This window comes from Hypanus sabinus, chromosome 17, assembly GCF_030144855.1.
Source record: "Hypanus sabinus isolate sHypSab1 chromosome 17, sHypSab1.hap1, whole genome shotgun sequence".
Classification (NCBI taxonomy): Eukaryota; Metazoa; Chordata; class Chondrichthyes; order Myliobatiformes; family Dasyatidae; genus Hypanus; species Hypanus sabinus.
Genome location: NC_082722.1, coordinates 25,297,642 through 25,316,140, shown reverse-complemented (window position 1 = coordinate 25,316,140; position 18,499 = coordinate 25,297,642). Strand labels below are relative to the sequence as shown.

The window sequence follows — 18,499 nt, the reverse complement described above, 5'->3', positions numbered from 1 at the left end:
GGTAGAGTGAAAAACTTATCTTGCACACTGTCCCTACAGTTCATTACAGCAGTGCATTGGAGTACTACAAGGTAAAACAATAACAGAGTGCAGAATAAAATGTAACAAGTGCAGACCAGGTCACAATGAGGTAGATTGTGAAGTCAAGCGTCCAACTTATCATACTTGGACACTATTCAACAGTCTGATAACAGTAGGAGAAGTTGTCCTTGAGTCTGGTTGTATGTGTTTTCAGGTGCTTGTATCTTCAGCCTGAGGAGGTGAAAAGAAAGAATGCCCAAGGTGGATATATGTCTTTCATTATGCTGGTTTCTTTATCAAGGCAGTGAGAAATGTAGATGGAGTTTATGGAGAGGTGGCTGGTTTCTGTTATGTGCTGAACTGTGCCCACAGCTCCTTGGAGTTTCTCACAGTCATGGGTAGAGCAGTAGCCACACCAAATGTGATGCATCTGGATCGGATGTTTTTGGATGTTTCCTGAAATCATTGATCATCCCCTTTGCTTTGGTGACATTGAAATGGTTGTTATCACGACACTATGTCACTAAGTATTCTATCACCTTCCCGAATTCCGACTCACGGTTATTTGAGGTTGGGACTACTGTGGTGGTCATCTGCAAACTTGTAGATGGAGGTAGAGCAGATACAGATATGGCCATACAGTTATTAGTGTGCAGGGTGCAGAGAAGGGGGCTGAGGATGCCAGTGCTGGGAATAAACGTTGTGAAGTTGCTTGTGCTCTAATTGTGATCTGTTGGTAAGGAAGTTAATTTGGGAGACTAACAGGATAGACTTGCCAGCTGCTAAGGGGCTGCAGGCATAGAGTCACCGAACACTACAGCACAGCAAAAGGCCACTCAGCCCATCTAGAATGCCAAGCCATTAATCTGCCTACTCCCATCAACCTGCACCTGGACCACAGCCCTCCATACCTCTCTCATCCAAGTTGCTCTTGAATGTTGAAATTGACCCCCATTCAGCACTTGCACTGACAGCTCATTCCACGTTGTCAGCATCCTCTGAGTGAAGTCTTCCCCTCATATTCCCCTTTACATTTCACCCTTAACCCATAGCCTCTAGTTGCAGTCTCATCTAACCAGTGAAAAAGACTGCTTGCATTTACCTTATCTATACACCTCATAATTGTGTACACTCTATCAAATCCCCCCTCACATTCCAGGAAATAAACTCCTAACCTATTCATCCTTTCACTATTACTCAGGTCTGCAAGTCCCAGCAACATTCTTGTACATTCTCTCTGCATTCTTTCAATCTTATTGATATCTTTCCTGTAGGTAGGTGATCAAAACTGCACACAGCACACCAATCTAGTCCTCACCAATGCCTTATACAACTTCAACATAACATCCCAATTACAATACTGAATACACTGATTTATGAAGGCCAATATGCCAAAAGCTCTCTTTATGGCCCTATCTATCTGCAATGCCACTTTCAAGGAATTATGGATCTGTATTCCCAAATTGCTCTGTTCGACCACACTCATTTGTAACAAATGAACTAACCTCATCAAGAAAAAAGAATAGATACAAATAAGATCTATCTATCTCTCACTTACATAACCATCAGGTTTTTTTTTGTGATAGTCATAGTCATAGACTAGTGGAATCTTAAACCTGAGAAACAATTGCTTAAAGATGAGATGGAACAGGACCCAACAGGCAAGTTTTACCACAAAGGATGTATGGAATAAGCTGCCAGAGGTAGTTGAAGAGACAGGTACAATCATGTTAAGACATTTAGACTTGTGGATGCATATGGTCCAAATTGCAGGCAAGTAGGCCTGGCTCGGGAAGGTATCTTGGTCAGCATGCATGGATTGATCTGCAGAGCCTTTTTCCACACTGTGTAACTCTATGACTGCAAGTTTTACTCAATGAACATACGCTAGGAATACATACAAATTTTCAATCTCAGGTACCTGGCAATTCTTTTAGCATAGCAACTGCTTCAGTAGCCATCCTTACACAATTTGTAAATGTCAAGAATTATGCTGTATATTAAGGGATCAATTTATAATTTTTCCTCTTGCTACCCAAGTATTGTGTACAACAACTGAGAATAATGAGCCTGCTTGTTCACTTTATTTCATTTTCAAAAGTAATTAACATGAACATTGACTTGTGTGTTTAGGTAAGAAAGTTCAGCTACTGACACAAAACCTGGTTAGATTATTATAAACTCAAACTGAAATCAGGGAAAGATTGGGAGGAGAAAGAAGAGACTGAGAAGTGCATTTTCCAAACAATGTCTTTATCAGATCTCCTTTTATTCTCCTCATTCCTCTTTTTCTGACACCTAGGCAACAAACACCTTGTGCTTAATCCATCTATCTCCTCAGTAACCAGCAGTGGGCCACATTACAACATGAGGGGATAAACACTCACGCAGTCTCACTGGTCATGCTCAAAACAAAAATCTAAAAATACCTCCAGAAAACTGGCAGCAGTTTTATCCCGGAGCTTCCTAACATTCCCAAGTGCACACCAGTGTAATTTACAAAAACATTTTTTTTAACCATCTCAGTACTTTGGAAAATTATAATTGGCTTATTTGAGCACAAGTGAATTAAACCTACAAGATAACTGGATAGTTGAGGATCTAACCCCAATTGCAAAATCAAACAGTAACAACGACCTCATTATTTGCTTACTTCAAGGGACTGTCTAAGCAGATAACAAATCTCCTGAGGCATTATTAATACTAAGTTCTATTGATCTGCAATTTCTAAGAAGTTTGCTATTGTGAATGTTTTTTTTAAATACGAAGTACTTACGGACAGAGAGAAATTCTTGGGTTCTACGTTTCTTTGCTTATGATTATGAAAAACTACTTTGCCCTGGCTGCGATACCAGGACGAGGGCTGAGGCACCTGCTGCAAAAAGTGTGAATTTTTCATGCTGTCTTTAAATATATAGTACTACATGTCCATAAAAGGCAAATTCACTAAACCATGCAGCATTCGCATGGATCGCACTTCAAAAAGAAAACACATTCCTACACATGCTGCCAGCCATAATCTTTGTATCTAGATAATTTATTGTAGAAAGAGCTTGTTGACTGTAATGTCAGCACCTCACTGGCACAAAAAGGACATTTTGTTTTAACATGGCTCTTTCAATTGTGATCACAACAGTCCTTTTGTCATTTCCTCTCCATGGAAATCGTACAACATTTCTCTGGAATGCATCATTAATAGCACAGCCCTGTCGGGGAATCAGTGGTAGCCCAACTCCACCTCAGCAAAGCTGCTGTTCCCTTGTATTGAATCCTCAATTCACTGACAATAACATTTACGTAGCACGTACATGTTTCAAATGCAATCAAGCACCCCATCAAGCAATGCTGCTAAGCATTTGCATGACCTGGATTCCGGTTGAAGTGGTGTAGGAGCTGAAGACCTCCTACAAACACGACCATTTAATCCCAGCATCTCTTTGAGACTAACTCTGAAAGTTTCTGATGTGTTACAACTCAATCCACCATCTGGCACTTGACTTGGAGCAAAAAATTACCCTTTTACAACCAATATTGTATATACTACCTGTTCGGCACAAAAGCAACAGTTTTCAAAATTTCTATAGAAGCTTTTTTTTAAAAAAAATCACAGGTTCAGCCACACCATGGGTCTTCTCTCTCTTGGCAACGGCGCTGGTGTGCCTGGCAGATATCTCTTCACTGACTGGCCTTCCACGTCAGGACTCACTGCACTCTCCCCTGGGCTCTCTGCCACCATGTTGTCAGATCTGTCTGTACACTCTCCCATGGTACACCTTTGAACAGATCCCACAGCTCTGCACCCAGGCTGTCATCATGCTTGCATCCTGGGAATCAGGTGTAACAGGCAACTTACCTAAACGTTATTTTTGTTTCATCATACAGCACAAAGAGGCCATTCAGTCTATCATGTACCTGTTGGCTCTCAGAACATTACTGTTTTCCCCACATTGCCCTGTAACTCCTACTCCCTCATATCCCCAAATCATCCCCTTCCTCCTCCCAATTCTCCCGCCTCCCACCTACACTGAGGCAATTTACGATGACCAGTTAACTCACCAGCCAGCCGGTCTTTGGGATGCGGTGAGAAATGGGGGCATCCAGAGGCAACGCATGGGGGTTACAGGGAGAGCAGAGAAACTCTGCACAGAGAAACCGGGTGGTCAGGACCCATTCTGAGACAGCAGCACTACCTACTGCATCAGAACTTTCCTCTGAGCTCCGGGCTACACAATATTTCAGCAATCTCAGTAAATGAGATATTGATCGCCCTCCTGTTTAACTATATTATCTATAGACAACCTGACCCCATTTGTATCAGAGGCAGGGTTTTCTTTCAGTCACGAATGGCTTTATTCTGTTTATCAATTTCACCTGCTACCTCGATGATACTGTCAACACAGGAGCATTAGACGGACACAGAACCTGCAGGGATTGGAGGGATGTGGATCATGGCCTTTGTCTAACTTGCCATCATGCTCAGCACGACATCGCAGTGCTTCACTCTTCCACATTGCGTGGAAAATCATCTCCCTTCACTCCAAATACACTCCATGACCACTTGAACAAGCCAAACCTGTCCACAGGAAGATCACAACGTGGCCAGGAGATGCCACCTTGGCACTGCAGGACTGTTTCAAAAGCACAGGCTGGAGCATTTTCAGGGAGTTGGCTACCTAAGATCATGACGTCAACTGATGAATATGTGGGATGGGTGACTGGCTACATGGGAAAGTGCATCGAGCACGTTACTGTGATTAAACACTACACGGTCAGAGTAAACCTGAGACCCTGGCTGACTGCAGAGGTTCGTGCACGCTGCCTTCCGATCAGGGGGCTGGACGGCTCTGTCAGCAAGAGCCACTCTCTCCCGTATAATCAGGAAAGCCAGTATGAGTATGCACAGAAAATTCAGACACCTTTGTGACACCAGGGACAGTGTACGTGGCAAGGTATACAAACCATAACAGATTACAAGCCCTGCACGTCGACGACAGTGGCTGATAGGCTGGCTGCTCTATGCATGATTTGACCAATTGAATGATATGACATTGAGGAAAGTCCCCTCTCTTCCCGAGGAACAGGTTTCAGAGGAAGTCACAGCTGAGGTGAGGTGGATCCTAGCCAGGGTAAATCCATGCAGAACTGTAGGGTCGGACAACATACCTGATCGGGTGATGAGGGACTGTGCGGCCCAGTTGATAGAGGCCTCAACGGACATCTTTAATATCTCTCTGAAACAGGCCACTGCCCCTGCAGGCTTTAAGGCAGCCACTATCATTCCGGTGCTCAAGAGAGCAGCTGTAACTGGCCTAAATGATTACCGTCCAGTGGTACTGACTTCAGTAGTCATGAAGTGCTTTGAGCAGCTAGTAACGGACCGTATAAAATCCCACCTTCCAGCTACATCGGACCCTTTCCAGCTCACCTACCACCCAAACCAGCCTTGCCCCCCCCCCCCATCCTGTCCCACCCAGAAATCAATGCCTTGTATGTCAGGATGCTGTTCATCAACTTCAGCTCAGTGTTAAACATTGCTCAGAGGCCAGTGGGTAAACTGTCCTTGTTGGAACTCACCACCCTTCTCTGTAACAGGATCTAGGATTTTTAGACTGAAAGACCCCAGTAAGTTTGAGTTGGCAGTAACATCTCAGGCTTCATCACACTGAGCACTGGTGTCCCTCCAGGGTTCTGTGCTCAGCCCGCTGCTCTTCATACTGCTGACTCAAGACTGCGCTGCCGGATTCAGCTCAAACCGCATCAAAGTGACTGATGATACCAGCGTGGCGGGCCTTATTAGCAATAATGATGAGTCAGTATGTAGAGAGGAGGTGCAGAGAGGCTTGTCAACCAGTGTAAGAACAAGAAATTACTCTCAACATGTACAAGCTAAAGAGATGACTGTGGACTTCAGGAAGGCACAGGTCGATCACTCTCCATCCTACATCAATGGCTCTGCCCTGGAGAGAGTGAAGAGCACCAAGTTAATTCGTGTGCACATAATGGATGATCTAACCTGGGCACACAACACCTAATGAATAGTCAAGAAAACACAGCAGTCTACACTTTCTGTGGAGACTGGGGCATGCAAGGTTCCCTGCCCCCATTCGAAAACTTCCTGCAGGAGCACCATTGAGAGTGGCCTGTCTGGCCACATCACTGTGTGGTATGGAAGCCGCAAGGAATCAGACTACGAGACCCCTCAGAGGACAATAAAAACCGCCGAGAGGATTATTGGGATCTCCCTTACTCCTATTCATGACTTTTACCGGAAGCTTTGCAAACAAAGGACCCAAAGCATAGTTAAGGATCCCTACCAAGCATCCAAAAAATTATTAGAGCCACTATCCTCAGGGAAGAGGTACAGAAGCATCAAGACTAGGACTGCCAGACTGGCTAACAGTGAGAACAATGAACACTTCTCGCCACTTGTACAGCGAGCTATTTACTGTTTGTCTATACTGCGTTTACTACATGCATTTGAATTAACCTTTCAAGCATAATATTTTGGGTTTATATGCGTTATATGTTGTGTCACTGTGGTCAGGAGGAACGTTGTTTTGTTTTGTTGTATACACGTATAGTCAGATTACAATAAACCTGAATTCGAGCTTCGTCAAGAGGTTCAGACCAAACATCAGAATGGGGAAGAAACGTGATCTAAGTGTCTTTGACCACGGAGTGAGTGGTGGTGGCAGACGGTGTGATTTGAGTATCTTTAGAACTGTTGTCCTTCTGGGATCTTCATGCACAACATTCCTAGAATTTACAGAGAATGGTGTGAGAAACAAAATAAAACAACCAGTATGCGTCAGTTCTGAAGGTGAAAATGCCTTGTTAATAAGAGAGATCAGTGGAAAATGGCCAGAATGGTTCAAGCTGACAGCAAGGCGACAGTAACTCAATTAACCATATTTTAAAATAACGGTGTGCAGAAGAGCATCTCTGAATGCACAATACATCGAACTGTGAAGTGGACGGGCTACTGTAGCAGAAGTCCATGAACATACACTTAGTGGCTACTTTATTAGGTACGGGGGCACCTCATAAAGAGGCTAAAGAGAGTAATTACTTAGCATTTCTCATATCTTGCCAAAAGTCCCCCACTTCTCAAGCTGTAATTCGTCCACAGAACTGGCATTCGTTGTTGTGAAATTCTTGAACTCACTCTTTCTCATTTCCATTCAAGGGTTCCCAAGCTGGAATCCATTGAGCTCCTGGTTAATGGTATTAGTTCATGGCATAAAGAAAGGTTGGGAACCTCTGTTTCCATTAGACTGAGCCTTAGATACTTGCACTGGTGTGGTATTCGGCTTCTATATTCCAAATGTTGAGAAACAAGCAAGCTCCCAAACTCCAGCAAATGTAGATTAACTCTGAAAGCTTGCACATAACAATGGTGCAACTCAAAGACCAGTCAACCACCTGTTACGATACATAGAGCTTACCGCCTTACAGCAGTGGTTACCCTTTTACAACCATTACTCTTCATACTAAAGGTGCTGCCTGGCAGCTCAAAGAAGCAGCTAGAGGTATAAAAACTGGCAAGCTTAGGGTGAGAATTCCATCATTTAATATCTTGGCAGCAGCGGGCACCAGCAATAATGTAAATATATTGTCGTAATTAGTAAAATCCTCCTGCATTTTATACTCCCATGAACTGTCGGCACAATAACATAGTGTAATGCTATTACAATGACAGCAACACAGGTTCGATTCCCACTGCCGTCTGTACGCTCTCTCCATGAGCACGACAATCTCTTCCCACATTCCAAAGACGCACAGGTCAGTCAGTTAGTTATAAATACAAGAGATTCTGGAGGTGCTGGAAATCCAGAGCAATGCACACAGAATGCTGGAGGAGCTCAGCAGGTCAGGCAGCATCTATGAGGATGAATAAACAGCTGGCGTTTCAGGCCGAGACCCTTCATCTGGACTGGAAAGGAAAGGGGGAGGCATCAGAATGAAAAGGTGGGGGGGGGGGAGAGGACAAACTGGAAGGTGATAGGAGAGGACAAACTGGAAGGTGATAGGTGAGGCCAGGTGGCTGGGAAAGGCTGGAGACGAAGGAATCCGACTGGATAGGAGTGCGGGCCAAGGGAGAAACCAAAGAAGGAGAGGCACCAGGGGAGCTGATAGGCAAGTGAGAAGAGGTAAGAGGCCATGGGGAATAGAAGAGAGAAGTGAGAGGGAAAATGAAGAAAAGACAGAATATTAGGTGTTGCTCCTCCACCCTGAGAGTGGCCTCATCATGGCAGAAGAGGAGACCAAGAACTGACATGTCGTAGCGGAAATGGGGATCGGAATTAAGATGGTTGGCCAGCAGGAAAGTCTGATTTTGGCAAATGGAACGGAAGCCGTAGACAAAGCAGTCCCCCAGTTTACTCGGGTCTCACCAATGAAGAGGAGGGCGCATCGGGAGCATCAGATGACCCCAACAGGTTCGCAGGTGAAGTGTTGCCTCACCTGGAAGGTCTGTTCAGAGCACTGGCTGGAGATGAGTGGGTAGGTGTAGTATTTTTCTCACTTGCTGGGATATGTGCCAGGAGGGAGATGCATGTAATTGGGCTGCGCAGGCTCATTGCGCCAGAAGGGCATGTTACCATGCTGTATCTCTAAATAAAAACAAGTAATACCCAACACAATATCTTAGTATTATGTTGGAAATCAGAAAAGAATATAATTGTTAAATAATTTCCTCAAAACCCAGTATTTCCAAGTGAAGGCAGCAAGAATTAATTTCTGAATTGATCTGACTAGATTAGAAAGTTAGCAAAGAATATATAATTGTTTGTTAAAAGCTAACTGTATTAGAAGTCCAATCCTCTAAAAGTTATAAACTGTCCTTACAAAAAGTCTCCCACAGGAAAAGTTGTGACTTTGGCTTATATACCAGTTTCCACTCAATGCCATACCTTCAGACATTGGAACAAGCCAAACAAAATAGTGTTCCCGTTTGTTTACATGGCCTTTATAATGAAACAATTCCACCAGCAGTCTAGCACTCTCTTCTGTTCGTAAAATGTACTTCTCTTGTTGTACCCACAATAAACCAATTTTGACAGTAAATTGCTTTGAATTAAGAAAAGGGATGATCCCCAAATAAACAAATCTTCTGCCATCTAATCTGATCTTTGCTTTAAACTGTTAACTGTACAAACCCCAAGTAAATCCATAAAGACTTGGAGATTCTTCCCAGAAAGGTCAACGCTTCCAAAGCTCTGACATTTCTAATTACCAACAATCCCAGATAACAAGCAGCTCCTGTTTTTATTGATGCCATAAGTCAATTATGACAACAAGTTGCAAAATACACAAATATCACTACATATGGTAACTGTACCTCCAGAGTATTGTAATAAATGAGATTACAAGTGCATAAGACTAACAAGAACAATGTCTAAAGGTGGAGAACGAAGAAAACTAGTTTTGCCACCCATAGGAACAAACACAGGTACATACACCAGTCTTCTGTTATTAACAATTTACGAGGTGCTTGTTTGTATGTACAGGTGCCCGTAACGCAAGGGTTTGCAAACTGCTGATGGCCTGCACATGCATTCACTTATTAATTTAACTGTGAAGCAAGCATTGTTAGATAATAAAATTCAAATTTTTAAAAAGCCACTAAATCACATGACAACAGGACCAAAAACTGAGACAATTTACTGGCGAAAGGAAGTGAATGAACATATTTTAACACTATTTGCTTGGCTGCAAAAGTATTGTCACATTGTAACTAAGTCCAATAGAGCTGCTGAATCCACAAAGCAAATAATATAAAGAAGGTATACATTAAAATTAGCATATATTAGCAAGCAATAAGGCGTTGAATTAAATGGATCGGGCAGAGGTTGCTGCAGTTTTGGGAGGCTGAGGATGAATGCTGGGCCACCCAAAGAATTTTGGGATCTGGAGGAAATGAAGGGGCAATACTATCCCCATCTCTCCCCATCAAAATCATTATGAGTCTCAAGGATATATGCTTGTATACAGGATGCATGTGTATTTAACACATAATTCCAGATTTAAATCCCTGCACTCGCTTTTCATTTAAGATCAAAGTTCAGTTAACCATGTTTCATGGATCAAATGACCTTCACTCATTCCAATTTTTCCTTGCGTTTCTAATGTGAGACCCATCTCTAGCAATAAATCTGTCCTCACCATTCCAATACGATCAACTGGCAAATATTATGACGCCATGTTATTTTATGTCTTGCCTCCTAACATCAATCTCATGGTCATCAAGTTTAAAACAGGCCTTGGAACATCAAGTCAATACTTTTCCAGTAAATCACCCTAGGTTGAGGACCAACCCCGCATAGAATAATTAACTTGGGTCAGTTTCAAAGTTGACTCACTGAAATTAAATCCCCATTTATTCTGGAGACCGAAAACAAAATTGGCAGCACATCATCATTCCAGATAGGAAACGAAAGCGTGCAGCACATGGCAGTTCCCAGTGGGATACTATTTGGAGGCAGTGCAGTACAGGAAACAGATTCTCATCAAGGAAAATACAGCCTCTCATAGAAGACATAAATAAACATAAGCATTAAAAATATTTACACAGAGTTTAGCTTTAGAACTTGATTCCCACAACTCCAGGGACATTGATGCCAGAGCGTTTTAAGCTTCTTATGGCAAGAGGGGAAACAAGCAATCACACATTGACACAATATATTGGACTGTTGAAACAATTGGCCTGCTCAGTACTGTCCTTTAAGGAAGGAAATCTGTCATTTTTAAAGAAAAACAGAAATTGTTAGAAATATTCTGCAGGTCAGGTAGTTTTTGTGGAAAGAGAACCAACTGTTAATGTTCCAAATCAAAGACACCATTGAAACACTAAACACAAAGTACACTGCAGATGTTGTGGTCAAATCAAGATGTACAAAAAAGCTGGATGAACTCTGCAGGTCGGGCAGCATCCGTTGAAAGGAGCAGTCAACATTTCGCGTCGAGACCCTTCATCAGGACTCAGTCAACATTTCGGGTCAAGACCCTTCGTCAGGACTCAGTCCTGATGAAGGGTCTTGACCCAAAACGTTGACTTCTCCTTTCAACGGATGCTGCCCGACCTGCTGAGTTCATCCAGCTTTTTTGTACCATTGAAACACTAACTTCCCCCATTAATAACTTAATCTCTCTCTTTCTTCTCTCCTCCCCGTTATCAGATGACCTCTGCAACTCATTCCCATGGTAAAACTGACCTCACCCCATCAGATATTTTCCCTCTGTTCTATCCATCCTTTCTCCACCTGCTCTTCCAAGTCAAACTAGTTTGTTTTCTCTCTTGCAACAAACAAAAAGTGCTTGAGGAACTCAGCAGGTAAGGCTGCATCTATGGAAAAGAGTTAGCAGTTGACGTTTACTCCTGTATACAAGAGAGACCCAAAGTAAATTGGGAGACCAATTCGCCAAGGATCTATGATCCATCTGCCAGAGAAAAAGACACTATCTTCCAGTGGCCACACACTTCAATTCTATTTCCCATTCCCATTCCAACATATCAGACCATGGCCTCCTCTACTGCCACGATGAGACCGTACTCAGGTTGGAGCGGCAACAACTTAGATTCCATCTGATGGTATGAACATTGATTTCTTGAACTTGCAGTAACTGCCTCTCCCTTCACCATTCCCATTTCTCTCTCTTAGCTCATCTCCTCCCTCTGGTGCTCTTCCTTTTCTTCCATGGTGTTCTAACCTCTCCCATCAGATTCCCACTTCTTCAGCCCTTTATTTCTTTCATCTATCAGCTTCCCAGCTCTTTACTCCACCCCCTCTCCTAGTTTCACCCATCACCTACCACCTTGTATTTCTTCCTCACCTCCCCACCCCCATATTCTTGCTCTAAATTCTCAACTTCCCCCCCACCCCCCAACAATCCTGAAGAAGGGTCTTGGCCCGAAATCTTGACTGTACTTTTTTCCATAGATGCTGCCTGACCCGTTGAGTCCCTCCAGCATTTTGTGTGTGTTGCTTGGATTTCCAGCATCTGCAGATTTTCTTGTCTTTGTTTTCTCTTTCCCAGTTCTGAGTGTTTTTGTACTTCATGCTTTTATTTCAAACTACTGACATCTGTGGATCATTCTATTCAATCTGTCATTCTTATTTTAATTTTGTTTATTTTATTTAGAGCACAATAACAGGCCCTTCCAGCCCAATGAGCCTGTGGTCCCCAATTACAACCATGTGACCAATTAACTGATTAACTCGTACATCTTTGAAAAATAGGATCAAAACCAGGTGGTCAGAAGGAAAATGTGATAATTTTCCGGCCAGCACTGTCATAATGTTACGCTAACCACTATTCTACCACGCCACTCTTAATCAACTTCACTCCTATTGACGAAAGGCCAACAAATTGAAACACCATACATTTCTTCACAGATACTGTCTGTCCTGCTGAAACCCACCTCCCCCCCCCCCTCAATTTTCCATCTTTAATTGAGTTTTCCAGCATCCAGAGTTCCAAACACGTCACAACAATTTGGGAATTTCAAGTTAGTTCAAATGAAACAGAGTTTTCCTTGAGTGGTGTCATATCAAGTAGTAGGATTGTTGTACAACCTCAATAGTGTCTGTGGAAAATACTAAAGAAAACACCCTTGCCAAAAAAAAGCTGCACTCCAAGCAGTTCTTTCTAAAGCCGTGTCCACGGAATTATATCTGTGTCATGTAATCATCATTGCGGAGAAGGCCAATGCAGTAATTGAGGTTCAAGCAGCCAAGGTTCTTAGGGAAAGTGTCTTGAGCTGTAAACTCAATGCAGGGCAACATCAACCGTCACCAAAATTTCAGCTGCCCTGATGAAGTTACACAAGTCACCAAAAAGCCCAATGTTTCCTGTTCAGTTATTCCTAAATGTAACGTTTTAAATAAGTGATAAGCTTTAGGTTGGCCTCTGCAATCTGCCGTCTGTTCCTTATTTCTCCCAGAATAAGAGGCTCTGCTTTTTTCTAGAAAAGCAAGGTAACAAATTTAAAATAACACTGACAACAATGTCAACAAGCTGAACATAGTTTTAAGCTCTGAGAAAATCTGCACGTGTTTGAAGCTGTTTAAAAGCAACCAGAGAGAACAAGCATAAACCACAAGCATCTACCAAAGGGACTATGGAGCAGATGCAATTTTGAAGATCCGTGTGAAGAAATAAATACATAAAATCTATTACAAAACCTGAAAGTGTATTTATTATTAATGATTGAACAGAATGGTAATCATTTGTCTTACATTTGTACCATGGAGACTCAATCTATTTCATTCTAGCAAGGCACAAATTAAAAATTACAATTAGCAATGACTTGTTTCAAAATACCAGTCAGCTGGTCTCCTGAGGAATTATTAAACTGGATATTGTACATTGTAGTTTGAATGTGCATGTGCATAATGCCAACTATTTCAACTATTTCTAAGAATGAATTGATCTGATCCATGTAGATTCTGGTCAAAGTAATTCAATCATCACAGTCCAGAACATTGCTATACAATCCCTCCAGAGTACAACCTTTAGGAACTTCTGTCCATGAACTCTCTTGAAAACATCTTGAAAACTATGGAGGTTTGTACCTGTGATGAACCTGGCTCATTTTTACAAGTTTCTGCAACTTATTTCAACCTTGTGCAGTAGTCCACCCCAAACCCCATACCAGACAGTGATGCAGCCAGTCAGAATACTCTCCATGGTACATTTGCAGAAGGTTTCAAGAGTTTTAGTTGACAAAACAAAATCTCTTCAAACTCCTAATGAAGTATAGCTGCTGTCTTGCCTTCTTTGTAGCTGCATCAATATGTTAGGATCAGGTTAAATCCTCAGAGATAATGACACCCAGGAACTTGAAATTACTCACTCTCTCCACTTCTAATCCCTTTATGTGGATTAGCTTGTAATTCCTCGTTTTACCCTTCCTGAAGTTCACAATCAGCTCTTTGGTCTTGCTAAAATTGAGTGCAAGGTTGTTGCTGCAACACCACTCAACTAGCTAGTTATTTTGCTCCTGTACACCCTCTTGTCACCATCTGAAAATCTGCCAGTAATGGCTGTATATTCCATAAGACCACAACACATAGGACCAGAATTAGGCCATTCAGCCCATCAAGTGTGCTCTGCCATTCCATCATGGCTGATCCTGGATCCTACTCAACCCCATACACCTGTCTTCTCGCCATATCCTTTGATGCCCCGACTGATCAGGAAACGATCAACTTCCGCCTTAAGTATACCCACGGACCTGGCCTCCATTAGACTGTGGCAGAGGCATTCCATAGATTCACTACTCTCTGGCAAAACTAACCTGTTCAGGTGATCCAAGGCGGTGTGAAGAGCCACTGAGGCCTGTTGTGGTGGTAGGCAACCTGCAGTGGGAGTCCTTGCTGAGGCAGGAGTTGGTTCTGGCCATGACCAACCTCTCAAAGCACTTCACCATAGATGTGAGCACTACTGGATGACAGTCATTCAGGCAGCTCATACTGCTCTTATTGGGCACTGGTATGATTGTTGCCCATTTGAAACGGGTGGGAACTTTCTACTGTAGTAGTAAGAGATTTTAAATGTCCTTGAGTACTCCTGCCAGTTGGTTGGCACATATTTTCAGAGTCTTACCAGGGTGCCCTGCTACCTTGCAAGGGTTCACCCTCTTGAAAGACAGCCTGACATCAGCCTGTGAGACAGAGATCACAGGGTCATTGGATGCCACAGGGTTTTACTCTCCCTTTCAAAGTGAGTTTAGAAGCCATTGAGCTCGCCTGGTAGTGAAGCACTTATGATGTTGGGTTTTGCAGGAGTTTCGCTTTGTAGGAAGTAATGGTCTGCAAACCCTGCCAGAGTTGACGTGCATCCAATGTCACCTTCTAACCTCTCTCAGATTTGCTTCTTGGCTCTTGAAATAGCCCTCCCTGGTGTTCTAGTGCAGACCTAGATCACCAGACTATGTCGTGGTTTCTCGTGCCCCACAAACGACCAGGAGACGCAGAAGACTCTTCAAGAAGTGTTAAACTTTAATTTGCAAATCAAAGCTGAGACAGTCATTGAGCTAGTCGCTGATTGCCCACTGATCCTTGTACATAGCATTTTTTATAGCAATCTCCTGGTTTAGTTGCATTAGCATATCCAATCGGTCTACAGTTGCATATCACAAGTACATCTGCCACTATTGTTTCTACCCATTGACTTAATCATGTTCTGATCTACATCTCTTAGCTACCTCTCATTAACACCCTATTATAATCTACATTCTTAAGATTTCATTCTCCTACTAAATTGGATACATGCATAGCAAATAGCAAGTTCAAAGCTGACTACATAGTTTTGGTTACACAGCAAACAATGCAACTTTTATACTCCAATAACTAAAATGCCACAGATCTATTCCTCAGCAGACCGCAAACCTCCCGGTTCATCCATGGCCTTTGGTTTGGGAACGTACAGCAAGTTTTCGTAGGCACACACTAATCCACACGGGTTTTAATGAAGTCAGTGACAAATGTGGCATACTCATTCAGGTTCGAAGATGACTCCCCAAATACAGTCCAGTCCACTAATTCAAAGCAGTCCTGTCAGCACTCCTGTTTGTCTCTGGTCCATACCTCCATGGTCCTCACAACTGGTGCTACGCAGTGTTCCGTCTCTACCTATATACTCAGGGAGTAGAGCTACAGCCAGGTGATCAGACTTACCAAAGTGTGGGTGTGGAATAGCACTGTAAGCACCCTTGAACCTAGTGTGACAATGGTCCAGTGTGCTTTTCCGTCTGGTTCTACAGGTGATTTGTTGATAATATTTAGTGACTTTATCAAGCAAGCCTGATTAAAATCTCCCAAAATGACGTGGAAGGCATCAGGATGCACTGTTTCATGCCTGTTGATTACATCACTCAGTTCGTTGAGAGCCTGTTTGACATTAGCCTGAGGTGGAATGTACACCACTACCAAGATGATTGCAGAAATCTCCTGCAGCAGGTAAAATGGCCGGCACTTAATTGTGAGGTATTCCAGGTCTGCTGTACAGATCCTTAGTTCAATGTTCTTTGGAAACATCAAAACACCATTGAAAATATAGAGTCAAGTTTTAAATTTTGGTTCCAATTTTCTTAACTTACTGTACATTCATCTTTCTCTCCATCTATTTCTATATAAGGATTGTATCCTTATAGCTCAACTAGGTAATTGTTCATTTAAAACTTCCAGCACAAGTGAAAGAAATTTCAGTGTATCTGTTGCTTAAGGCAACAACTAACATAATTCCTTTTCATGTCAGGGCAAGTCTAAAGTACTTGTAAAGAGAATTGCTTGTTCAGATAGTTCAGTGGTCAAACTTTTAAATTCTGATTCCTATTCTTGTCAGTCCATAGCCTTGTCTTGTGTGAAGATGATTCTGCTAGAAATCCAGAGTAACACACACAAAGTGCTGGAGGAACTTAGCAGATGAGGCAGAATCTAGAGAATTGAATAAACAGTTGACATTTCAGGATTCTTCGCCAGAATAAAAAGGTGGGGGAAGGGGAAGGAGGGCCAACTACAGAAGGTGATAGGTGAAGCTAGGTGGGTGGGAAAGGTAAATGGCTACAGAAGAATCTGATAGGAGAGAGGACCATGGGAAAAAGGGAAGGAGGAGGGCATCCCAGAGATGTGATAGGCAGGTGAGGAGAAAAACTAAGAGGCCAGAATCAAGATTGGGAGAAGAGGGAAGGAGGAGGAAAAAAAATCTACCAGAAGATCTGCATGGGGCCCTGAATGGAGGTAAGGGAGGAAGTGAATGGGCACTTGCAGAGATAGGTGCCAGAATGGAGATAAGTGGAGAAAGACACATGGACAAGGAAATCACGCAGTGAGTGATCCTAGAGGAAAGTGGGGGAGGGGGGAGGAAGTAGGTTCAGATGTGTTTGGTGATAGCATCCCATTGAAGATGATGGAAGTTGTGAAGAATGATGTGTTGGATGCTGAGGCTCAAGGGGTAATACATGAGGACAAGAGGAACTCGATCCTTGTCAAGTCAGCAGGAAGATGGTGTGAGCGCAGATGTCTGAGAAATGGAGAAGATGCGGGTGAGGGCAGCATCAATGGTGGAGGAAGGGAAACCACGTTCTTTGAAAGAGGGGGACACCTCTGATATCCTGGAAAGGAAAACCTCATCTTGGGAATAGATACAGCAGAGACAAAGGAACTGAGAAAAGGGAATAGTACTTTTACAAGAGACAGGATGGGAAGAGGTACAGTCAAGATAACCATTGGAATCAATAGGTTTATAAAAAAAAGTTGGTCAGTTTTTCTCCAGAGATTGACTCTGGTTCAGAAGGCATACAGTGCACTGGCCTTCATCAATTGTGGGATTGAGTTTAGGAGCCGAGAGGTAATGTTGCAGCTATATAGGACCCTGGTCACCTCACCACAGGAAGGATGTGGAAACTATAGAAAGTGTGCAGAGGAGATCTACAAGGATGTTGCCTGGATTGGGGGGGCATGCCTTATGAGAATAGGTTGAGTGAACTCAGTCTTTTCTCCTCGGAGCAACAGAAGATGAGAGGTGACCTGATAGAGGTGTATAAGATGATGAGAGGCATTGATGGTGTGGCTAGTCAGAGGCTTTTCCCCAGGGCTGAAATGGTTAGCATGAGAGGGCACAGTTTTAAGGTGCTTGGAAGTAGATACAGAGGTAAGTTATTTTTACACAGAGAGTGGTGAATGTGTAGAATGGGCTGCTGGTGACGGTGGTGGAGACGGATATGATAGTCTTTTAAGAGACTCCTGGATGGCTACATGGAGCTTAGAAAAATAGAGGGCTGTGTGTAAAGCCTAGGTAGTTCTAAGGTAGGGTTATGTTTGGCACAGCTTTGTGGGCCAAAGGGCCTGTATTGTGCTGTAGGTTTTCTATTTTCAATGGTTCTATTTAGACAGAGAGATCGAGAAAGGGGAGGGAGATGTCAGAAATAGACCAAGTGAATATAAGGACAGGGTGGAAGTTGGAGGCAAAGTTGATGAAATTGACAAGGTCAGCATGGGTACATGAAGCGGCACCAATGCGGTCATCAGTGTAGCACAGGAAGAGTTGGGGAGTATTACTGGGGAAGGCTTGGAACAAGGACAGTTCTATGTAGCCTGTGAAAAGGCTAGCATAAATGGAGCCCATGGCTACCCCTTGAGTTTGAAGAAAGTGGGAGGAATCGAAGGAGAAATTGTTGAGGGTGAAGACTAGTTTTGCCAGGCAGGGGAGGGTGGTGGTGGAGCAGAATTGGTTGGGTTTTTTGATGAGAAAGAAGCAGAGTGCTTTAAGGCCTTCTTATGGGGGACAGCTATTGTGAAAATGAGGCAGTCAGGGCCAGAGAATTAAAAGTTACTGAGGAGATTGAGAAGATGTGAATTGTTGCGGATGTAGATGGGAAGGGACTTAACCAAGGGGGAAAAGAATGGGTTCAAGATGTATGGACGTTTTCGGAGACAATTTTCTGATGGTCTAGTGTGGGGCCCTCTTCAAGGGG

General features: G+C 43.1%; 1 protein-coding gene across 4 annotated transcripts in view; it reads right to left on the bottom strand.

Annotated features, from left to right (window-relative positions):
* fhod1 (formin homology 2 domain containing 1) overlaps positions 1 to 18,499 on the bottom strand; it is a 300,189-nt gene that overhangs the window by 164,816 nt on the left and 116,874 nt on the right. The gene's annotated exons all lie outside the window — the stretch shown is intronic.